The 24,347-nt window shown below is 53.1% G+C and overlaps 1 protein-coding gene across 1 annotated transcript in view; it reads left to right on the plus strand.

Moving 5' to 3' along the window:
- Positions 1-5,601: 5,601 nt before the first annotated feature.
- ARHGEF9 (Cdc42 guanine nucleotide exchange factor 9) overlaps positions 5,602-24,347 on the plus strand; it is a 192,611-nt gene continuing 173,865 nt past the window's right edge. The window contains exon 1 of the mRNA XM_058847469.1: positions 5,602-5,836. The gene's annotated coding sequence lies outside the window, so the exon portion shown is untranslated. The remainder of the gene's footprint in view (positions 5,837-24,347) is intronic.

Raw genomic sequence — 24,347 nt, forward strand, 5'->3', positions numbered from 1 at the left:
CCTTCCTTCAGCCCCGCCGCCCTTCCCACACCGGCAAATCCCTTCCTGCAGCCCCGGCACGGGCTGGGCCCTGCTCCGCCCCCGGCCGAACCCCCTCAGCTCCTTCCCAGCTCTGCTATTCCTGCCCTTCTCCAGGGGGATGCTGTCCCGGGTCATGGAGCTGTCCCGGGAGGAGGAGGATGATGCTGTCCCGAGGGGAGGAGGAGGAGGAGGATGATGCTTTTCCGAGGGGATGATGCTGTCCCAGGGGGATGAGGATGCTGTCCCGAGGGGATGATGATGCTGTCCCAGGGGGATGAGGATGCTGTCCCAGGGATGATGATGCTGTCGCAGGGGAGGAGGAGGATGGTGCTGTCCCAGGGGGATGAGGAGGAGGATGATGCTGTCCCAGGGAGGAGGATGATGGTGTCCCAGGGGGATGAGGATGCTGTCCCGAGGGGAGGATGCTGTCCCAGGGATGATGCTGTCCCGGGGAGGATGATGCTGTCCCAGGGGGATGAGGATGCTGTCCCAGGGGGATGAGGATGCTGTCCCAGGGGGATGAGGATGATGCTGTCCCGAGGAGAGGAGGATGCTGTCCCAGGGGAGGAGGAGGATGATGCTGTCCCAGGGGGATGAGGAGGAGGATGATGCTGTCCCAGGGAGGAGGATGATGGTGTCCCAGGGGGATGAGGATGCTGTCCCGAGGAGAGGATGCTGTCCCAGGGATGATGCTGTCCCGGGGGGATGAGGATGCTGTCCCGGGGGGATGAGGATGCTGTCCCATGGGGATGAGGATGCTGTCCCGAGAGGGGATGATGCTGTCCCGAGGGGATGAGGATGCTGTCCCGAGGAGAGGATGATGCTGTCCCGAGGAGAGGATGATGCTGTCCCGAGGAGAGGAGGATGCTGTCCCGAGGAGAGGAGGAGGATGATGCTGTCCCAGGGATGATGCTGTCCCGAGGAGAGGATGCTGTCCCGGGGAGGATGATGCTGTGCCGGGGAGAGGAGGATGCTGTCCCAGGGGAGGAGGAGGATGATGCTGTCCCATAGGGATGATGCTGTCCTGTAGCCCCGGCTCTGACCCCAAGCACACCTCGAGGTTTCACCCGGCACAGAGCAGCTTCTCGCTCAAATCCCAAAGCCTGTGGGGGGCAGAGCCCGGGCTCTCTCTCCTCAGCGTGGGGCGGATTCAGGGCTGTGCTAACTTTTGATGTTGTTTGTTTGCTCCTCTGCCAGTTGGTTTCTTGTTAAGACAAGATCCTCCTCAGTGCATTCTTGGGTGTTCCAGAGCCAAAGGACGGAGCTGGAGTCGAGGACACGCTCGGGGATGGAAGGAGACCCCAGCAGTGGGTGCAGCACAGGAAGAAACACCCAGAGATGGAGCAGCACTCGAGTCCTGCAAAGCCAGGCCAGAGGAATGAGGACACCAAGAAACACATCCTGCAAACTCTGCTGAGTTGTGGAAAACCAGGCAGGAATGGCAGCAGGAAGGATCTCCTGGAAGCAGAGCAGCTCCAGGGATGTGCCCCACGCTCAGCTCTCACCTTGGGGGGCTCATCCTGTCCTCCAGGTTTCCCTCCCCGGGTTTGTTCCCTGCTGTGCTTTGCCCCCGCTGGGCTCTGGCAGTGTGGGTGATGCTGAGAGAGCTCCTGTTGGTCCAGGAATGTTCTCCAGGCTCTTTCCCCTCCCTAAAAATCTCCCCTTGCAGAGAAGGAATGAGCAAAGCCCAGGGTGAGGACAGGAGTCACCCCTGAACTGAGGCTGGGTGGCTGCAGGGGACAGGAGCACAAGGAGCCCTCATTACTGGGGCACTAACGAGCGTGCTTTGGTGACGAGCAGAGCTTTTCTCTGCCCCATAATCTACCAATCAAACATTAAACGGAGCAAAAATCAATCAGCCAGCCCCAGGGCCGCTTAATGAATTAACTGGAGGCTCTGGAAGTGGGTGTGGGGCTGAGGCACCCGTGCCTGCCTCCTTTGAGTCCACACACCACGAACACCCCAATTCAAGGCTCACCTGCCCAGTTCCAGGTGTTTGTCCAGAGGGAGCACCAGGAAAACAGCCAGGTGGGACATTGCCTGATTTTAGGTGATTTTAGGTGATTTTAGGTGATTTTAGGTGATTTTAGGTGGGGTGGGGGGTGTTTCTCTCCCCACCTGTGGCGTGGTGGGGGCTGGAGGGAGTTCCTGGCATTCCCTGCCAGGATCAGAGCATGGCACCAGCTGCCAGCCAGGTAAAACTCAGCTGTGCCCACCTGGGAGAGCTGGTTTGATGCCCAGCTGTGGTGGGAGGGTGCTGGGCCCAGTTTCAGCTGGAACTATTTGAAGGAAATGTAATAGAAAATGAAAGGAGACAAAAAACTGCTGGGACCTAATTAAAGGTAAAAGTTAAGGAATAAATGGAGAGCCTGGAAGTGCTGAACCCTTCTGGGCAGGGAAAGGAGCCTGTAGCACCTGGTCATGGAGTCTGAAGTGAAAAACGAGGATTAAGGAGTCCGTGACCTTGTGTTTTCATGGATTTCAGTGCACACATCACATAAGGAGAGGGCTGAGAGTGGCAGGGCCTGCAGGTTGTGGGATGGGGTGACACCGTGGGTCCCTCCCCTGCCACCCTGGCACCTACCAGGAGAAGTTTATTACCCATTTTTATCTACCTGGCTGTTTTGTAACCCATTCCTGACCTGACCCAGCTGTAAATCTGAACCCCTGCAGAAACCCCAGCTCTCCTGGGCAAGGCAGCTGCAGCTCTGTGGGGCTGAGCTCCTCACGGACACCCCAGGGAAGGGTGGGCATCCCTTAATCACATTTAATCTCATTTTCTGACTCCTCCATCACCACAGAAGTGTTGTTTGGGTTTCCAAGAGGCTGCTAATTCCTTATCACTCGTGTTTTTCACACTTCAGAGATATTTCAGGAGCCTGTTTGGATGGCCCTGGGGGTGGGTTATGTCCTTGGATGGTGCTGGAAGCAAAGCATCTCCTGGGGGAGAGGAGAGGAGAGGAGAGGAAGGGATGGTGGCTGGGGGGCCACCCCAAGGGCTGTGACCCTCTCTGGTGGATTGTGATGAAAATTTCAGGGTTGATACATCATCAAAGCTGGGGTTTAGGGGCAAAAAAGGCTTTGTGAGCTGTTACCCTCATCCCTTTGGGTACATCAGTGTTGCTACCCCTGGATTTTGTGCTTATTGTGATTTTTCTTTATTTTCTTTTTCTTTAAAATGTATCCGAAGGTTTTCTCCAAGCCCAACTTACACAGCTGTGTGACCCCCTCAGATTCTCCTGGAAAAGGGAGCTTTTAGCTGCTTCCCCCAAAGAGATGACACAGCTTAATGTTCCAAGTGGGAATATTAAACTGTGTATATATATATATATATTATATAAATATATAATTATATTTTTATATATTAACTATCTGGAGCAGAGCCCCCATTTGCCAGGTTCCTGGTCCCCAGGACAGCAGCTCTGTGGGTGCTCCCAGTGCTGCCGGGTGTTTCTGGGATGGGGAGGGGGCTGGATGTGACCCCAGTGTGGCACCAGCAGGGCTGAGCTTTCCTCAGGAGGAACCTCAGCCTCAAACTGCCCTCCCCACCAGGCTGCTCCGGCAGATGTTGGGTCCTGGGAGGAACTGGGATGGAATTTTGCCTCTCAGATTAATTCCCCATCAATGGGCCAACGGTACAGAAAGTTAAGGAGTTTCTGGCTGCCCCTGGTGAATTTCAAGTCTTTTCTTTGTGTTTGATGTATCATTGAAACCATGGGAAAAGCAGGTGGAAAACTCTGTGCTGCTCCAAGAAGTGATTGATATGATGGTCCCAATTACACTTAATTGTGGTTATCCTATTAATAACAGCCTCGTTCTGTGGCACACACCTGCCTCTCCACGGGAAACACTGTTAACACAACTTAAAACACCAATTACACCCGATGGAAAAGCAGCAATTAAATCCACTAAGCCTTGTCCAAATAATTATTTCATTTCTCTGTAATATTTTTAATGTTTTTTTTTCTTCAAAGCAATTATTTTATTTGTGTGATCTCCTATCTATCCGTGTGGGAATATGGATGGAGAGCAGGCTTGGATTTGCAGGGATTTATGGAGAGGGGGATGCGTGCTCAGGGTGGGAAAACTCTGCTTTGCCAATTGAAGCTTTAAGTGTTCAAAAAACGTGTGGATGTGACACTTGGGGACGTGGGGCAGCGGTGGCCTTGGCAGTGCTGGGGAATGGTTGCAGTGGATGGTCTGGGAGGGCTTTTCCAGCCTTCCTGACTCCGTGGTTTAGTGGGGAGCGGGCTGGGAGCGCTCAGGGCCGTTTGTCCCGGTGTTTCTGCTTTGCAGGAGTGACTTGAAGCACCTGCCCAGACCCAAACGAGCTGGGTTTGCCCAGGTGGGTTCGTGGCTGTGTAAAAATCCCTCTCCCAGCAGGGGAAAAAAGGGGAGTCTTCCTCCCAGAGACAGGGAACAAGAGAACCTGGAAAAATGATAACAGCCTGTGATAGCGACTGCATTCGGGAATTAGAAACGGGGATAAAATCGAGGTGAAGTTAATTCCTGCCGTGTGGGCTGCTCAGTGGCGATGGAAGAGCCGCTGCTGGGGGTGTGCCCGAGGCAAGGTGTCTTCTTGTCCCTGCGGAAGGGAGCTCGGTGACGATCTGGTGCCAGCTCCGGGGGCTGGAGAGCCGGGCACCTTTGGGGGCCAGAGCCCCCGAGAGCCCCTCCTGCGGCTCGGGGGAGCGAGGGACGGCCCGGGCCGCGCTTCCTCCGATTGTTCTTGTGGCCGGAGCGGGGCGGGGACACGGCGGGGACACGGCGGGGACACAGCGGGGACAGCGACCCCCGAGCGCTGCGTGCGGGCATCGCCGAGCCCCGAGCGGCTCCGGCGGGACAGCGCGGCCGGGCCGGGCCGGGGCGGCGCCGGGCGGGCGGGCGGGGGAGGCCGGGCCCGACGGGCGGGCGCACGGCGATCCCTCACAGCGATCCTACAGCGATCCCTCACAGCGATCCCTCACAGCGATCCCTCACAGCGATCCCTCACAGCGATCCCTCACAGCGATCCTACAGAGATCCCTCAGCGATCCTACAGAGCTCCCACAGCGATCCCACAGCGATCCTACAGAGCTCCCACAGCGATCCTACAGAGATCCCTCAGCGATCCCACAGAGCTCCCACAGCGATCCCTCAGCGATCCCCGCGGCTCGCAGCGCTCGGAGCGGCCGCTGTGCCTCGCTGCCGTCGGTGCCGTGTTCGCGGAGCAGCGGCGGCGGCGCCGGGCGGGCCCCGACGGGCCGGGGCTGCGGGGGATGCGCGGGGCAGCGCGGCCCTGGCCGGGCCCCGGCGGCCGCCCCCCGAACCCCGCTGTCCCCCCGAACCCCGCTGTCCCCCCGAACCCCGCTGTCCCCCCGAACCCCGCTGTCCCCCCGAACCCCGCTGCCCGCGGGCGGGCCCCGGGGACGGCCCGAGCCCGGCTCGGGGGGGGCCGCGCCGCCGCCCCCTGAGGGCTCCGCCGGCCCTGCCGGGGCTCCCGGGCCGGGGCCGGCGGGGAGCGCCCGGGAGGGCGGCGGGAGCGGGGCACCCCCTCCGTCCGCCGCCTGCTTTTATTTATTTATTTCTTTTTTTTTTTGCTTCATCGACTTGAGTCGCTCGCACCTTTTAATAACTTTTTTAATTCTCCTTTTCGGTGTTTTAGAACTTTTTTTTTTTTTTTTAAATTTTAAGATTTCGGAGGTTTTTTTATTTCTGGTTTTTTTTTTTTGTTGTTTTTTTTTTTTAAAAAAAAACATTTCAACTTTCTGACGCCAGCGCTGATTTTTGCCGGGACCGCGTGAGTGTTCGGAGCCGAGGCCATGCGGTGAGCGAGGTAAGAGCGGGGATGGCACCGGGGGTGGCACCGGGGGTGGCACCGGGACCCCCGGCCCGGCTGGGGCTGCCCCCGGAGCCGCCGCTTTAATGAGACCCAAACACCGCAGCGCTTCTCTTTGTGCTCCGACCCCATAAACCCGCGTCACCCCCGCGCAGGTACCTTGCAGGATAAACCCTCCTGTCCCCCTGAACGCCCACAAAGCCGCCAAATTCGGATTAGTTTCGCAAAACCTCCCTTTTTTCCCCCTATAACATCACGTGGGGATCTTTTCTTTGTTGGGGTGTTTTGGCTGTGTTGGAGTTGCTGAGGAAGCACCAGCTCGAAGCCGAGCGGGGCAGTTCCTGCCTCGGGCCCGGCTCTGGGTTTATTTTCCACCAGAAAATTGAGTGCTTTGAGGCTGGTTTAGGTTAGCTCAGCCGTGTGAGCTCCCAAAAAACCGCTGCATTGCTCGCCCAGGCTGATTCAAGGCGCGTTTGAGTCCAGGGGAACATTTCTGTACACTCTGCTGGGGTTTCTGTGCTTGGGAGCGCTCACTTCTTACTGGTTTTAGTGGTCTTGGGGAAGCTGCTGGAGAGAAGGTCTCACTCGGGTGTTTACAGAGCCTGGCTGGAGAGTTCCCGTTCCCACCTCCACCTTGGTGCGTTTTACACCTTCAAACATTCATGAGCGATTTCAAAACGCGGGGATTAATGGCTGATATCGCCTGGCTGCTCCTCCCTTGAATTTGTTATAAAACAAGGCACGGCTCCTTCCCCCGAGTGCCGCCGGATCCCGGCAGCAGCTCCGTGTCCCGGGGGGCTGTGCCCGGGTCACCCCTGCCCCTGGGTGATGGGAGGTTATTAAACCCTGCTCTGCTGCATCCAAACCTTCTGCCACTCTTTAAATCCAGTATTTATGGAATGTGGAATTAATGGAATACCGCTCCCTCCCCTCTGATGGGCTTTGGGGGGAGTGATATTGCCAGGTTTAGGTTTGTTACAGTGAGGAGCAGGTGGATGCTCTGCTGGAGCTCCTGCACTGAGGCTTTGGGTGCTCCAGTGCTGGCAGGACGGCCGGGAGTGCTGAATTTCTGCTGTGCCACACCTCGTTTTCCTGGAATTAATTTGATTTCATTGATTTAATTTGATTTCATTGCAAGGGGAGGGGACGCTGCTGCCCCTCATCCGTGGTGTCCAGCGGAGTTACAGACTCAGAGCCACCCTGAGTCCCCCTGTGTGACACCGAGGTGGCCTCAGGGAGGGCTCTGTCCTCCAGGGAGGTGACAATGACCTCTCTGCCTTGCTCTCCTGCACAAGGAGCTGACCCAGAGCTCCAGGTGGGACTCCAGGAGCTCGGGGTGGTGCCAGCGCTGGCACAGGTGGGAAGGGATGGTCCAAGGGAAGAAGGCGCTGGTGGGGAGGAGGAAGAGGCAGGTGCATCATCCCCAGGAGAGCGAAAATGCGTCCCCTCCTTGGGGGAGCCTCCTGATGAACTCAGCTGGAAGTGCTGCAGGTCTGCTTTGGAACGATGAATCTGGAAACTGCGGTTGAACTAAAAGCCACAGGTGCAACAAGTTAATTTCTGGTCCTTTGCTCCATTTCTGGTCCATCCCACACCTGTTTTAAATGTTATTTCTTCCCACCCTGGTTCCCAGGCACCAGAAGCTCCTGCCCACTGTTACTGCTCCTTCTCCTGAGTGTTAATTGCTCTCAGCCATCCTGTTCAGTGGGGTTTTGTCCTCTCCAGCTTGTGGACTTCACTTCCAGGTGAAGTTTGAGGATGGCTTTGCTTTTCAATTTACCTTCCTGAGCCTCAGAAATAGTCTGGGGGATCCCAAAGATCTGAGTCCAGGAACTGAAAACCCCACAGTTCACTACTACAGTGACACTTGGAGCAGTTATTCCTGCCATTATTTGTGATTCCCATTTTTGCACTGATATCAACTGATTCAATAAATCTGTTAATAAAACTGATAACAATAAAATGAAATAAAATTCCTCTGCCTCAGGATGGGTGGGAGCAGCTCAAGGCCAAGTTCCTACCCCGTGGCCCCCTGCCAGCCTTGTTCTGGGGCATAAACATCACCAACTTTGGTTTTTGTGGGGTGTTTTTTATGAAAAATTGGTTGTATTTGGCTTTCTTGCATCCAGCATGCAATAGCTGTGGGAAGGAGGTTATTTCTGGCTTGGTGCTGACATTAGGACACAGTATTAATTTTCCGTGAAATGACAGATTTATTGGAATTTTCTTCATCTGCACGGTCCAACCTGAAAACCCGAGTTGGAATTTGCCAGAAGAGGGGGCATTTTGCAAACATCACAAAGGATTTTGGTGGCAGGGTGAGCTCGGCTGGAGAATTCACCAGTGATGCATCTCTGGGAACCTTGGAGTTTTGGGGGAAATTCTCCTGCAAATAAACACTAACAAATGAATTTTGAGTCATTTAGGGCTGAGTGCAAGGAGCTCAATTCTCGGTCCCACTGCTCCCTGCTGGCTCCAAGTAGTCGTTAAAACAAGAAACTGTGGAGTAGCCTTGGATTTTTATTTTTTTTTAAAATATTTTTCCCTGAGGAAACTCTTTAAAAATGCCTTTTCCAGTTTTCTCCCAGTGGTTGTTTGTTGCTGTAGGTTGAGCTCTGGTGTTCTTGTTTGAGGTTTCTCTGCTTTTCCTCTCTGGAACGCGGGTGTGGAGCCCACAGCTCGGTGTTCCCTCTGTTGGATTGTGCTGACCCAGTCCTGCCCAGTAAAACCAGTCCTTTGCTGTGGCACTCCAGGAGCTCAGCTGGGGCTCTGGGGTTGTTTTTTTGTGTGGGATGTGTTGGGTTTGGGGTCCTGGGCTGTTTGTGCTTTCCAGCCTCGCCTCTTCTGTCCCCATCCCAATCCCAGAGCCCTCCTTAACCCTGGGATTGAGGCTTGGCTTTCTCTGCCCTTCAGCATTTCCCTGCTGCAGTGAGGGGGGATTTTAAGAGGCTGTTTGGGGTCAGCCCTGCCCTGGTGCCCACAGCCTGGGCTGGTGGGAGCTGCTGTGTGGGTGAGAACCTCATCCCCTCTTTGAGGCAGAGACAAAATAGGGGAGCTTGTGGAAGGAACTGAGTGAAAACCTTGTTTGTGTTTCCCTGGTTCCCTCTTTGATGTCCCAGCTGCTGGGTTACAGTTTGGGTGCTAAATCCAGCAGGAAGGGACTGAATTTGGCCAGTTGTGTTCCTTCCAGGAGGTCTCATGAAGCTGCTGGAGCATCCTGATTGTTCAGGATCGCTGCTAAGCCAGGCTCAGGTGCCATCAACCATTCCTTGAGCTTTTTCCTTCTGCAGTGAATGCTGATGTCTCTGTGCATCCAGAGTGATGGGGAAAGTGTGCAGAAATAAAAGCAAATCTTAAAAACACCTTCCTGCCGCTCCTCTATTCTTCCCAAGCTTGATTTCTCTCCCAGTTTCTTCCCTTTCTCCTCCTCGGTGGTGCAGGGAGATGGAGAGTGGCCAGCTCATCTCTCCTTGGCTCTGCCCCTCCTTCTTTCTCAGGGCACTCCTTGCACTCTTCCCCTGCTCCAGCCTGGGATCATCCACCATTCCTGCTTTGCTGCAGGAGCTTGTCCTTGCCTTTTCTCAGTGTTTGGGATTTTCTCAGTGTTTGGGGCCGTGCTGATCCCTCATTCCAGGTAGAAGCTCCAGCACTGGAGCATTTTGGCTGCAGCTGCTGCTTCTGGTGCCATCAGCAGCAGCTCTGTCCTTGCTGCACCTGGTGCCACCTTTCCAGGAGAGATGGAGACATTCCCAGGAGCCTCCCAAGCCCCAGCCTGCTCCGTGCTGCCTTCTCCGTGAGAGAAAAGCCAGGTCCAGATGTTGCTGATGGATTATCCACAGCCATTCCCGGCCTGGATGGCTTCTGTTCCAAGCTGCTGGTGTGGTTCTTTCCCTTCTTCCCAGCCTGGGCTCGGTTGTGGTGCTTTCCCTGTTGCCAAAGGAACATCCCAGCACGGGCAGGAGGCTGGAGGAGCTGCCCTGACTCTGTGTTCCCGTGGCTGAGCTTTCCCAGGGTGTTTTCTCCCGGGAGCTGGAAATTCAGCACAGGAAATTCTGGTTGCACCATTATTGCGGAGCCTATTGTTTGGGGCAAGGGCAGGATTCGGGCTTGCTCACATCCTCCAGTGTCTGGCTGTGCTGAGAGGATGTGGTGGGGTAGCCAGGGCTGCAGGAGGAGCACAAAGCCCCGAGCTGCTTTTGTACAGAGCTCACACTCGGCCCAGATCCCCGAGTTTCTGCCCAAACCCGCCCCTCTGGTTTTTCATGGGAACCTCGGGGTTAAGGAGAGCTTGGAGTGAGAATGAAGCAGGGCACAGCCTTTTGTTGCAGCGTTTTGCTGCTCAGCCCTCTCCTATGGTGGGCACCGTGTGTAGCCAGGTACACCCTGAGGGATGTAAAGTCAGGCTTTGGGGGGTGCAGAACCCACCAAGCGCTGCCTGTGGGACACCAGCACGCGTGGCCTGGATCTCAGGGTGTTTGTAGGCAGGCAGAGCACGTGGCAGCTCTGTTCCCAAGGTTCACCTGGCCGTGCCTCAGTTTCCTATCGGAGCTGCTGTGCCTGTGTTTGCTTTCGCTTTGCCTCTCTCCCTTCACTGATCTTTGTGGCTCAGATGGTTGGCAGTGATAGCTGCCTTTCCCAGGCTGGGCTCTGCGGCTTGCAAAAGCTGCTCCTCACTCACCTGTGTGAGCCCCAGTTCCTTCCAGGCTGCCTGGGATGTTGTGGCTGCCAACAGGAGCATCCCAAAGCTCTGCTGTCCAGTCTCTGCGGGGATGGCCGAGCACCCTCCTCGGGTTTTTCATTCCCTTTTGGCTGCCATCCCAAAGGAGGGGAAGCACCAAAGCAGGGCAGGTGTGAAGAGCGAAGCTGCACGTGTGACATTCCTGCAGAATTCAGCTGGGAACTTCCCGGGGCTTTTCTCTGATCTTTTGCTGCCCCTGGACCGCGTGTGCAGGGTGAGGCTGTGCTGGGTTTGTGGGGCAGGGTGGCTGAGCCCTTGGGAAGGGACCCAAGCTGTGCCCGTGCTGCCACGTGCCTGGCAGAGGGATGGGGAGCCTGGCAGCAGCTGGCCTGTGTCCCTCAGCTGAACGAGCCAGCCTGGCAGGGGCTGCAGCTCATCTGCTGCTGCTCTCCTGCTGGCACGGGGCACCGGCTGCTGCCACTGCACTGCCATTGTCTGCCAGGGGCCTCCCGCACACTCAGGGCTTGTTTGAGAGAGCCATTAATTAGTTGAAAGCTGCCCCGTGCCTCTCGTGGCTGTGAGGAGTGGCTATTGTGCGAGGGAACAACAGCAGGGCTGTGAGGGCTGTCCCTGCAGAGGGAGGTCACACACCACGGCACCCTTGGCCTCCTGTGGCAGGGGTGGCACCAGGGTCCTGCCTGAGCTCGGGAGGAGCAGGAGGATGAGAATTCAGCAGCTGTTTGAGCAGTGCAAGGTGCTGGGTTTGCTTCCCATCAGGCACCCCCAGAGTCTGTTAGCATCTTCACATCCCTCCCTTGCACTGTACAGAGCTGGGCAACACTCCTGGGTGCAGAGCATGTCCTAAACTGGATAAACTGGGTTTCCACACTGTGTACTGGAGCTGGGAGAGCAGGAGAGCAGCACACCCCGTGTTCCTCTGCAGGCATACTGGGAACAGCCGCTCACGGATAACGGGGAGAGCTGGGAGAAGCAGCAGGGCTCAGGGTGGTGGTCTTGGCATTTTCAGAGCACTCTGTGCTGTGGGTGATGGCAGCAGGGTAAGGGTGGCTCCATGGTGTGGGTGATGGCAGCAGGGTGAGGGTGGCTCCATGGTGGGGGTGATGCCCACAAGGTGAGGGTGGCTCCATGGTGGGGGTGATGGCAGCAGGGTAAGGGTGGCTCCATGGTGTGGGTGATGGCAGCAGGGTGAGGGTGGCTCTATGGTGAGGGTGATGCCCACAGGGTGAGGGTAGCTCCATGGTGGGGGTGATGCCCACAGGGTAAGGGTGGCTCCATGGTGAGGGTGATGGCAGCAGGGTGAGGGTGGCTCCATGGTGGGGGTGATGCCCACAAGGTGAGGGTGGCTCCATGGTGGGGGTGATGCCCACAAGGTGAGGGTAGCTCCATGGTGTGGGAATGCTGAGTGTGGCCTGGGAGCCCACCTGAGCCTGGGGGATGCTCTCTGCACCCTGTGCTCGCTCTCCCTGTGTTTTCCAGGGAGATTGCACACACCACTGGCTGATGAGTTGACTTTATGTGGTGTCAAGTCCTGCCAAAACAATTTCTTCCTGTTGTTGCTGCTCCAGTTTTAGAGAAGTGGTAAGAACCTTTTGCAGGGACCTGGTTTCTCCCAGGGGCTCTGCTCCTCTGAGCTGGGAGTTTGAGCAGCAGTTTCCAGGGTAACTTTTCCTCAGTCCTTCTGTTAAATTTCAGAGTTAGTTTTAGTTAAATGATTTAAGGAATGCCTGAGTATAGTCTGTGTAGGGTCTCTCCACAGCCAGATGGATGTGGTTCATTTTGGGTGATATTTCCTATGAATTATCTCTTCAGTTGCTCGTGGAAGTGGTTAATGAAGGGCAAAGCCCTTGAAGACAAGGCTTGTGTTAAAAGGAAAGCTGGGACAATGTGAGGCTGTGTTTGGGTCTGGACTGCAGCTGTGGGACCATCCCAGGTCTCAGCCCTGGTGCCTTCAGCTGATGGTTCCTCTTGTCACACCGTTTTCTTTCCATCCTTGCAAAGGCAAATTTTTAAGGCCAGACCTTAAATATTCCAATGGGAATGATGGTGGATATTAAACCCCCTTCTGCTTGGTTTTCCATTTGTTTTGAGTGAACAAACTTCAATATAAAGCAGATTCACCAGAAATACAGAATCCTAGAATGGTTTGGGTTGGAAGGGACCTTAAAGAACATCTTGTTCCAAGGCCTGGCTGGGCAGGAACAGCTTCCTGTGGAAGGTTTGTGGGGCTGTGGCGTGGGGCTGTGCCAGGCAGTGCTGGATCAGCTGTGGTGAGTTACGATAAAGGAATAATTCCGGGTTTCCTGGTGGCAAACAGAGCTGGGAGGGCACCGGGGGAACAATTGGGATTGAACAGGCTGCACTCCTGTTCCTAAGAGAGAGCTGCTGGAGGAAGGAAAAACAGGAAAAAAGGCAGTTAGTGACTGGGGTGAGGTGCTGCCCCTCTGCACAGGGTGGCAGGGCTGTCCCAGCACCTCAGGGGTGCAGGGAGAAACGAGGGCCACAAAAACCCCCTGCAAATGCAAATGTTTGAGCCATGAGGATTCTGCCAGGAGGGAGAGGAGGAGGGAGCTGGACTCCTCAGCTGGGCTGTCCACAGGGACCTTTGGCCAGGTCTGATGCTGGGAATGGTGTAAATGAGTTGGTGCTTGCAGACAGGGATCCTGCAGAAGGGATCTTCGCTTCTGACCCTTCAGGGGTTGATGTTTTCTCACCCTGGGATGCAGCAGCATCCCTGTAATTCTCCAAGGACAGGAAAATCCTCTGTGGCCTCTCTCTGGTCTATAATTGGTCCCTGTGACTTCTCACCATAATAATTAAAGCCAAATATTTAAATAAACTTTTGTAAAGATAATGAGTTGCATTAGGTAGAAATATTTGTATAAAATGGAAGTAAATAAATGATGTAACCCAGCCCATGTTTGACACAGCTAGAAGCAGTTTTCTCCAAGACACAGATTATTCCATAATTGCTCCTTAATGGAGTTCTTGCCTCTTTCCTCTGAAGGCTTTGCCCTTTTCCAGAGCCCAGGAGGAAGCAGCAGCTTTTATGGAAGTTACATGTTTGTGCTCCTTCATGCTCCTCTGTGATCAGTGGGTTTTGCACCCATAAAGGACGAGGGCAATGTCACAAAAAAGGTCTGTGGGGAGTGCAGGGAGTCTATTCCTGCAATTTCAGGCTGGAACATCGTGTGTGATAATTACTCTGCAATCTTTCTGAGCACCTTACTTTGATTCCTGGAAAGTCTCACCTTTATTTACAGCTACAGAGTGAGTGTGTTAATTAAGACAGTTGAAAAAGAAGAATTATTTTTTTTTTTTTGGGGAAGAGCTTTACTGTAGGATGCTGTAAACTCCATGGCACATGGGTTGATTGCTGGATGCTCCTTGAGGCACTGCTCAGAAAATCCAAAGCATTGCCCATCCTCCCACAAACTCACAAAAGGAGGTGCAGCTTTGGCTGGAAGCAGGAAGGAAATGTGGATTTAGGTGGTGTTGGAGGACCTTCCCTGGTTCTTTCTATCCCCTCTGCTGTATGAGGATAACACATGGCAAGAATGAATACTGGGACCCCTAATTTGAGTTTAGTTTAGGCACCTGATTGGCACAAATTCAGTGGGAAATCTGATTTTGGTGTTAAAGGCATGGCTTTCCCCCAGGAGGGAGCTGGGTTAGGGGTGTCTGGGAGATTTCCTGAGCGTGCAGGAGCATTTCTAAAGGAGCAACAGTCTGGGACAGGATCCTCTGCAGAGTCCAGCCAAGCAGTCTTCAGAGCCTGCTGTTAATCTGCTCTTTTTGGGTTCAGCCTGACATGGCTTAAATTGGGATTTCTGCCTGTGGAGGTGTGGGGACAGCACGTTTTAAGCTGGATAAATAACAGCTGGGTTTGGTCTGGTGGCTGTGGAGCTGCATTGCTGTAGAGATGGGTCAGAACTTTGTGTTTCTGAGTTGGAAGGGACCCACAAAGGTTGCTGAAGTCCAGCTCCTGGCCCTGTACAGGACAAGCCTCAAAATCACCATATAACCCAGATGAGAGAGGCTTAATTAATGTCTCTCTTCCTTCTGTGCTCGTACACCCAGGGGAGGGGCAGCTTGGGAGGGAAGTTCAGCACAGGCTTGTGCCAGGGCTGGAACAAATGAAGCAAGGGCGATGCCTTGGATGTGAGGATGACAAAGATTTCAGTGGGTTTCATTGATTTTTCACTGGGTGCTTCTTTCCTGCCTCATTCCTGCCCTGCTGGGCCCATCCCATCACCTCTGGGGGCTCTGGGGGTCCCTGCCCCAGTGTTTGTGTCCCAGCTGCCCTGTGCCAGGAATGGCTCCTTGCAGCCTTTCCCAAGTGCTCTGTCTTTCAGGGAGATTATTTCTGGCACGCTCTGTCAGGTTTCTTGATTTTCTTGCTGCAGGTAGTTGTGAAACAGCAGCTGTTCTGCAAGTGCCTCTGCTGGGCTGGCACTCCTTTGCCTTCTGCTGTAGGGAAGAGGGAGAGTGAATTAAGGACAGACAAGAAAAAGAGAGATAAAAGTCAATGGAAGATCCCTCTGGCTCTGTGGGAATTGAGTTTTGCTCAGGTTTTCTGCTGGACAAGCCCATATTCTTTAATTAATTTTATTATTTTTTTTTGTTTTGTTTAAGCACGTCTGTTGTTTCCTCTGAAGGAAGAAGAGGTCACTTTTTCCACACTGCTGACGTGAGCTGTGAATCACAGTGGTTTTGGGAAGGTGCTGTCGCTGGGACCAGTCACCTGTCAGAATATTTCTGCCTTCGCCCCAAAGTCCTGAGGCATTTTGCAGCCCATGTGCCAAATGTGGGGGGATGAGCACAGCTCAGAGTGCACTTCTGGTGCTTCTCAAATGGGGTGGGAAGGAAGGATTGGCTCCTTGAAGGTCTGGATTTCCAGGCAGCGCTGTAGCCCATGGGTGGGAGGTGATTTTTCAGGATGGAAAGGGGTCAGCACATGGCCTGGGAGCCATGGGGGGTTTGCCTTGGTGCTCCAGCCACAAGAAAGGCACAGCTCTGGAGGGCTAAGCAGAGAGCTGAGCAGGGTTTGTGGATGCTGGCAGTGCTGAGGAGCTCCTGGGAGCTGGGGCTGCTCCTGCCCTGCCTGTGCAGGCACGTGGAGCCTGCGTGGGAGTTCTGCAGCAGCTGAGCAGGCTTGGAAACCCCACACGAGCTGGGGTGCCCTGGCTCGCTGCACCCTCCACAGGGTGCACATCCTTGCAGAACTCCTATCCTCGTCTTTTCCAAGGATTTGCAGCCTTATACCCGGCTGCTGTGGCTTTCCAGAGCTGTGGAAGTGTATCACTGCTGCTCAGCACTGCCTGAGCACTGTCACCCATCAAGAATTTAGGTTTGTGTGACATGAGCTGGCAAATCAAGATGTTGTTTTTTGCCTGATGGCAATGTTTGGATATCCACGCTGTGCAATTTCCTGCAGAAACTAGATATTGCCTGCACGTGTTCCCAAACTCTTTGTGTTTTAAAGCCTGGGTGAAGTTGCAGGTGTGCTGGGCTCATCCTTGGATCTGCACCTCAGAGGGGATGGGCACGTTCAGGGTGACTGGTCCTGTCCTCCCCTGCTTGTGGCTTTTGTACAGACCTTTGCCACACATGGCAATAAATTTGTTTGCTGTTGAAAAGGAGCCATTGGAGAGACTACAGAATATACAGAATATAGAAAAGGGTGAAATAAAAAGGTGCCTAATACTCAGGACACAATCCCCAGCTCCTTGTAAAAAGATTATTTATTCCATAAATAGGGACAAAGGGAACCTTTAGCTGCTCCTGCTCTGCTGAGTTTTGATCCCTAAAAAAAAAGGGTGAGCAGGGAGAGGAGGCACAGCTGTGTGGCCACCTGTGCCTGCTCCTGTGGCAGGGGCAGGGGGTGCAAAGCTCATTAGCAGTGTTGTTAATTGGCTGCAGTGGTGGCTCCCTGTGCAGCCCCAGCAGAGCGTGGCCGGCTCGAGCGGCCCTGGAGCGTGAGCAATGGGAGCTGACAGCTCCTTTTGCAGGACAAAGCCAGGCTGGGGACACTGCATGGCACAGACAGGGCTGTGCTCCCTGTCCCTTCACCTCTGCTGGGCAGGTTTAATGTCCCTGTGGGACTGGCCTGGCCCACTGGTGTTGATAAAGAGAGGATTTGAAGCTTTGGGTTAGGAGATGAGGGACAGCTGGGCCAGGCTGGGCTGCACAAAGGCAGGATAACTCAGCAGCAGCAGCATTCCCAGAGTTTGGGCTCCAGATATCACCCCAACAACAGCATTCCCATCATGTGGGGGTCCAGATATCACCCCAACAACAGCATTCCCATCATGTGGGGGTCCAGATATCACCCCAACAACAGCATTCCCATCATGTGGGGGTCCAGATATCACCCCAACAACAGCATTCCCATCGTATTGGGCTCCAGACATCACCCCAACAGCAGAATTCCCACTGAGTTTGGGCTCCAGACATCACCCCAACAACAGAATTCCCACCAAGTTTGGTTCCAGACATCACCCACCCTGTAGTTCCTGCAGAGCATCCCTGGGTGCCAGCCTGGGCTCAGTGTGTGCTGCTGGTTCATGTGCAGTGGATCTGGGTGCAGATAAAGGGGATTTTTGGTTGTTGCTGTTGAGGGGGAAAGCAGCAGAAAGGTGTCAGCCTGTCTAGGAGGCACCTTGTGACTTTTGAGTGTTTTGCACCAACCTTGTGAGGGAAAATGCAGGCAGGTGTCAAACCACTAAAAATTCTTTATGTGGCCCTTAAAAATGCCTTTCTGGGGTGAAAAACCCCAACCTGGGAGCAGGCCAGGCACGTGGCAGTCGCTGATTTTCTAGAAACACCAGAGTAGTGTTTTCATGTGCCTAAAAGCAATTTAGTGCAAGGCCACCAACCTTCCTGAGCTGGATATCCCGGAATGCTGCGATGGACAGAGGCACAGCAAGTGTCATGGGCCTGTCTGGGACATCAGCAGCCAGAAACTGGATTGATTTTATGGAAAAACAGCAGAGGAGATTCTTCAAGGAATCGTTTGCTGCTGGGGAAAAAGATGTTTGTACACTTGATACCTGGGGCTCTGAAGTGAGATCTGTTACCAGTTTCGAAGCAGGGCAGGGAGATACCTCACCTTGTACTCAAAAAGCTGTGCTTGATGAGTTGGGTTTTCCACAATGAGGTGCTTGAGCAGTTGAGAGCCAGCCAGCCCCGTGCTCCTGTGGTTGTGTCCAACTGCTCTGAGGGAAAGGAGAAGAGAGTAAATCCCACCCCTGCAGCTGCCTGAGAGGAACAGGTCACTTAGGATCTGTCTGGAGAAACAGAAATAGGGCTGGAAGTGAGACAGTGAAGGTGAGGTAAGGTGTTCTTTGACATCACCAGGACCACGTCAGGGGGTTGCTGAGTAACCTGCTGAAATAATCCATGGAAATGTTTGAGCAGAACGCGTCGCTGCCTGCGCTCCGAGTCTCTGCATGCGAATTTGGGGCTGGCGCTGGCACGCAGCTCTTTGTTTCTAATCCTGGTCAGAATGTGCTGAACCTACATGAGCTCAGAATCCCAGGTTGGGAGGTCTGTGGCTATGGCAGTATCCTCCCGACGTGACCCTCCGCTCCTCATCTCAACGCTGGCATCGGCGAGCTGCCGTGGAAGGTGGCACTCCTTTCTTCTAGTAGTAATTCCTTGTCAAAGAGGAAATATAAATAAACTCCCCAAACAAAAGAAGCAAGGAAAAAATAATTCTTTCAAACATTTGAGCAGGAACAATAGGGTAGGATATGCACTCTCTGGGGAGGGCTAATGGCTGAAACCGATAGGAGCACAGTGCTGCCTTAGTCTGTACCTAGCCCAGAGCTTGGCTCAGCGAGGATTATTTATAGCAAATGTTATGGCAGAAGCATGTGTGACCTGCAGGCTCCCAGCGAGGGGAAGAGCTTTCCTGTGCTGTCTCTGGGATACAATAGACAATTATTTAGACACTATCTTTGTCTCAAGATATAAACAATTAAACGCTGGCTACTGATTTCTGCTCTGATGTTCAGACCGTTCTTTCTTGCTTAGGGATTTGTGGAGAAGGCAAGGATTTTTAAGAAATGTCACAGCTATAAAGTTCCTGAGGCATCTCTTCCAAACTGATTAATTTGGAATGCAGGGTAATGTCACCAGCACCATGAAGTTGTTGCTTCCCAGAGGATGGCAGCTGTGGTTCAGTGTTGTTCAGCCGACTTTAAGGGGTGTGGATGGGTGTAGACCCCTGAATCTGCCTGCTCTATTGTGTTTTGGCTCATCACTGTGGTATTAAAGTTCCTACTGGATAGTAATTAAATGTTCTTACATATAATTAACTACTTTCAACTGACTACTGAACAGCTTAAATAGTCTACATGTAATGGCAGATATTTTGGTATTAGGATGGTGACAGTTGGTGCCAAATAGCTGGAGAGGCTGGGGAAACAGCTATTGTGCATCAAAACAACCTTGTGCTGGCAGATGATTCTTCAGCCTTCCTCAGGCTTCCTTCTTTTCCTGGGGGTCCCTGTCCATCCTGGGTAACAATACCAAAAGGAGCCTTTTGGATCTCTTCAGGACTCACCTCAGGTTTATTTCCTGTAGAGCAGAAGAATTTAGAATTGCAAAAAAAGGGAAATGTAGAGGAGTGTGCAAGGGGTGATGCTGCCATGCTTCAGTGGGCAGGGGGTGAATCTGCAGCTCCTGGGTCAGCAGTGGGAGGAGGAGGAACATTTAGTCCAGGTACAGTACCAGAGGTGTGTGGGCTTTGTGAGAGGCTTGGTCTGAAATCCACCTTCAGCAAGAACTGATCTGTCATGTATTCAGTGTTTCATTCCAGCTGTATTCTGGGGATTTTATATCTCTGTGTTCTTCCTTTGAGTTTCTCCTGCTCAGTTTTGCACAAGGAGCTGGCTGGCTCCATTTCCCTGTGTGTATAAAGCTGCTCCTGGCTTGCTGTGAGGTTTTAGCGCTCCGTGTGCTGCAGAGGCCAGGACTGGTGCCCTGTTGAGCTGCCTGGCAGTGCCAGCCCATCTCCAGCGTGGAGCTGTGGTGTTTGCAGTGAGCTGCTCCCTGCCTGGCAGCACCAGCCCCAGCCCGCTTTGTCTGACAGATGCAGTGGAGCAACTCTGTCTCTCCCCCTCGGCCGCAGGCAAAATGAATCTCCTGCTCTAATTTCATTGTGTTTAGCCACAGCACAAACTCTAAAGCTCCCTGAAATGGGAAGGAAGTAATGTTTAAATTATACATGAGTGAACTGATTTACTCAGCCTGAAGTTTTGAGTTCCGTTTTTATAAATCCAGGGCTGGAGCTATCAGTCTGTGCATCCATCCGTCTGCCCGGTGAAGATTGAATTAGCAGGAGCACAAATGCAGATCCAGGACTGTAAAAGCTTTGGCTTAAACCAGTGCAAACCATGTGGGGCAGATGCTGCTGCCACAGGGAACGTGTCGTGTTTGCCTGGGGTTATCTTGTCTGGTAGTCTGCCCTCAGAGATGGAGGAGAACCTTGCTGCAGGGTCCCTTCTGCCACTGGCAAGTGGTGTAGTCCCTGGAAATATTAAAAAAAGTGTGTGGCTGTGACACTTGAGGACATGGTTTAGTGGTCAGCGTGGTGGTGGTGCTGGGTTGATGGTTGGAATCAATCTTGGGGGTTTTATCTGATCTTAACAATCCTGTGATTCTAAAACTCATTGTTTTGATAATGTCTGTCCACTCCTGACTGGGAAGGGATTCAGACTGCTCCCCTGTCTGCCTCCTGCTCCTAATGAAGGGGTTTAGCTTCCTGTGGAAGGGATTTTGCAGAGCATGTGAAATGCTGGTTCAATTCTCTGGTCGCTTCCTATGGGCACGGGCCCCACGCTCCTTGGGGAGCCCAGCGCCGGAAAGTCGTAACTGCGCTCGCTGATGGCCTGGAGATCCCTTTTGCAGATGTTTCACCCAGGTCTCTCCTTCCACCTCTATTGAAATAAGTGAACAATCAAGCTGCAGTGCTGCCATGCCTGGCCAGGGCCCAGCAGCAAGCTGTCCTCCTTGACCCAGAAGCAGAGGAGGCTGGATTTTTGTAGGGGCTGCGGTGGTTTGTGGGGTGGGGATCTGCCAGGTGGACAAGGCCTTGATCATCAGGCTGCATCCTCAGGGTGTGCTCTGTGAGCAGACACAGCTCTGCCCTTGCTCCCTGGATGCGGCACCCAGCAAGTCTGAAATGTCTGAGGAGACATAAACAAAAAGGGGGAGAAGTCACGATTGTCCCCCTATTTGTTTGACCTAAATACACTGAAGTAACTGTACCCCCATGAAAGAGATAATTTCCTGACGCTGGAGAGCTCAACATCTGTTTCCTCCCATTTTTTTTCAGTGGTAGAACACGGTAACGGAAGAACTGGCGGGGTTTTCTTTCCTCTTTTTCTTTTGTATAGCAAGAGGCGCTGCATGCTTGGGCTAAATACGCTCTCCGAGAGCAGACAGGTTTCTCTCAAGGGTTATATGATCATTTGTTCTCTATTTTCTCTCCTTCCTGCCTCCCCCCACCCCTTCTGGAGAGGAGCGGATACAGCGAAGCCCAGGCAGGACTTCCTTAGCTCAGCCATGCCTTCTGGCAGGCTGCGCCGCGTGCCCTCTCCCCGTCACCCCCCTTCCCCGAAAAACAATGGCCAAAGGCTCCTTCTTGTTTGTTATTTTGGATCCTGCAGAGGAAGAGCCGAGTGGAAGATCGTGTCCCCGGGGGCCCTCGGTGCATTCCAGCTCTGGCAGCGCCCGGCGAGGCTGTCGGCGCCTGTTGGCTCCAGCTCGTGGTGCTGGGGGGGACGAGGGGTTTGGAAGCAAATGTAGCTGCTGAGAGGTGAGAGGAGGGGGATGGAGAGCCTTGGAGGGATGTCTGGTGATGCTTTGAGAGGCTCCTGGGACAGAGGTTGGACAGAATAAAATGGGGATTTATTAAAATTCCTTTAAAGGATCACTTTGGGCAGTGCAAGAGCCTGGCCGAGGCTGCACTCAAGATGGACCTCAGGTCAGTTTTCACACCTTTATAAGTTTTGGTCTATTTCCACATTGGGGTTAATTGTGCAATTCCAGCTCCAGGTGATGCAGTCCCATCCTCCCAGTTTGCTCTCCTCAATTCCCTGCTGTTCACACATTTTGGGGCTGAAGCTGCAGCGGTGTCCTTGGTTCTGGGGCTGGAAAAGGATTGTTGTGTCTGCCTGGGCTGTGAGGAGAACTGGCTGATGCTTTAACTGAAGTTCAGAGTTATGAACCAATGCAGAACCTGGAAAATATAAAAGCCAAGACTTAAGACATCACTGGAGTCACTGTTCCACACATCCAGCACAGCACAGGTTGTCACAGTGCCAGGAGGAGCTGGGCTTTTGTACTGACTATTCTGACATTGTTTGAACCCCGCAGCTTCTCCTTGCACATGGGCTGCAGTGAGCCTCAGACCCTCTCTACCTCTGGCTCCAAAACCCTCCAGGATGACCTGGGGTCTCTCCAGGTGCTTTGAGCCAGTGGCTCTGTGGTGGAGAGCACGTTTCTGACACGTGATCCTGTCTAGGCTGCCCCAAGGGCAACCCCACCACCAATTTCCTCTTTGTTCTCTTCAAAGGTTTGTTGTTTCTCAGGGTTCAAATCAAAATAGTTCTTTGGGGTTACTTGATAGAAGGGATTTACCATTTGCCTGGAATATGTGTGCTCCAGAATCCCACAACACCGAGGGATGCTGGAATCACAGGATGGTTTGGGTTGGAAGGAGCCTTTAAAATCATCTTGTTCCACTCTCTGGCCAGGGACACCTTCCACTATGCCAGGTTGCTCCAAGCCCCAATGTCCAACCCAACCTAAGACACTTCCAGGGATCCAGGGACAGCCACAGCTTCTCTGGGCAAGCTCTGTCAGTGCCCTTCTTGTGCTTCAGAGCACTAAATATATATTTCTAAAAAGTTGTTCCTGCTTGTTGCCCCAAAACCTGCAATGATCTGAAGATTTCATGGATTGTGTGGTGCCTGCCTGGCAAACAGCCTGAGCTGTGTACTGTTAAATGAGCAGTTTATTTCCACCAATCTCTTGAGAAAACTCAGCCTGGATCAGACCTTTCCTAATCGATGCTTCCTTTCTAGCAGGTCTTGCTACCCTGCTGCCTTTGGAGCTGGTGGTGTGGCTTACCCCTGGTTTTACAGGCTGCTTTGCTCTGCTGGTGGATAACCTGTGTAGATAACCTCAGCAGCAAGAGGTTGCCCTTGGAAAGTGTCACTCCCTGAGGGGTGGCTTGGGACAGCTCTGGTTGCTCAGGCCTGACTCAGTGGCCTTTAAGGCTGAGAATTGTAAACTTCAGTGGGTGTTCCCTGGGTCCGTGCTGTTATTTCTGATGGCTGGCTGCTAAATTACACTGAAAAGGAGCAAAATTGCTCTTACTCCCACCTGTATCACACAGGAAGAGCCTGTTGCCAAGGGAATGTTGTGCAATCACCAGTGAGATACAGAGCACCTATTTCTTTCTTAGAGATTGGGATAATGCACAAAATCTGGAAAGAATTTGAAGAAGGGGGACTTGTGGCTGTAGATACAGATGTTTGTGTAACACACCTGGTGCCCTTGGCTGGGGGTTTTATTAATCTCAGTTTATTCGTCCCCCTCAGTGACCTGGAAAAGGAAGGTGAATTTTCAGAATGAAGGGCTGTGGCTTTTGTGACGAGGAGAGCAGGGCAAGGCAGGGACCCACACAGGCCCTGTACACTGGAGCTGTTGGCAGCGTTTGGTTGATAGCTGGAGTTTTACAGAACCATCTTCCCCTCCAGGTGAGATTTGGTGTGTTTTGGAGAGCAAACACACGAGCCTTTGTTCTCCAAACCTGGCTGAGCCACCTTCCTTGGGCTCAGGTAATGTGAGGGCAGTGGAAGAGGCAGAAGGTGGTTGTGTTTTCTGTGGTTAAAGCCCTGCTTTAAGTGATGGTAGTCCCAGCTCAGCTGCTGGGTGGTAACTTGCTGTGACTTGACATCTGCAAGTGCAGCTCAAGGAGGGGAAAAATAAACATGTGGTTGACAAGTGGTGTAGTTTTCTGACTAATAGCTGTTTCCAAAGCGTTTCTTCAAAACCTCTTTCCCCGGCACCCCAGAAAGGTGAGCTGTGGTTCATCAGACACTCTTGGGGCTGCTGCCCTCCGTACTCAAATTATATTTTGTCATGGTGGGCCTGAATGGCCCCAGGGCCATGTGGTTTGGTTGTTCAAGCCACCTTTGCAGTGCTTGGCTGATGGGAAGCTCAGGTTTCCCCAGGCAGCTCTGCAGGTGCTGGCGCAGCGGTGGGCGCTGCGTTCAGCGGCTCCAGCAGGCGATGGAGCGTAGCAGATTTTGGCTCCTGCTCAGGGAGGACTGAGGGATGCTGGCTGGGGTTTGTCTCGGTGGTGGGAGGCTTTGCTGTGGGTTATAGAATATTTAGAGCTGGGGCTGGAGCTGGCTCAGGGGCAGTGCTGGGACTGTGGGCACTGAGGAAGCTGAGCTGGGAGGTGGCTCCTGCTGAAGTCCTGTGATTTCAGTGTGTGCAGTCCTGCAGGTGCCACTGGGGGGAATTCAAACACCAACAAGGTGGTTTTGAAGATGAGGAGAGGTCCAGGTGAGGCTGTGGTGGGAGATGGAGAGGAGGAACCAAACACTGGTCACAGAATGGATCTCCTCTCTGCTTACAGCGCTTGTGTCTGGCTTCATAGTGTCAGCTCTAATTTACATCTGCTTTAAAGCTGCTAAAAAAAAATATGTATATATATATAACCCCCACCATATTTAAATTTTAGGCCACCCATGTGTCCTGTGATTCTGGATTCTGTTGTTTCTCTGGGGA

This window comes from Poecile atricapillus, chromosome 12 (genome assembly GCF_030490865.1).
Source record: "Poecile atricapillus isolate bPoeAtr1 chromosome 12, bPoeAtr1.hap1, whole genome shotgun sequence".
NCBI classification, from domain to species: Eukaryota; Metazoa; Chordata; class Aves; order Passeriformes; family Paridae; genus Poecile; species Poecile atricapillus.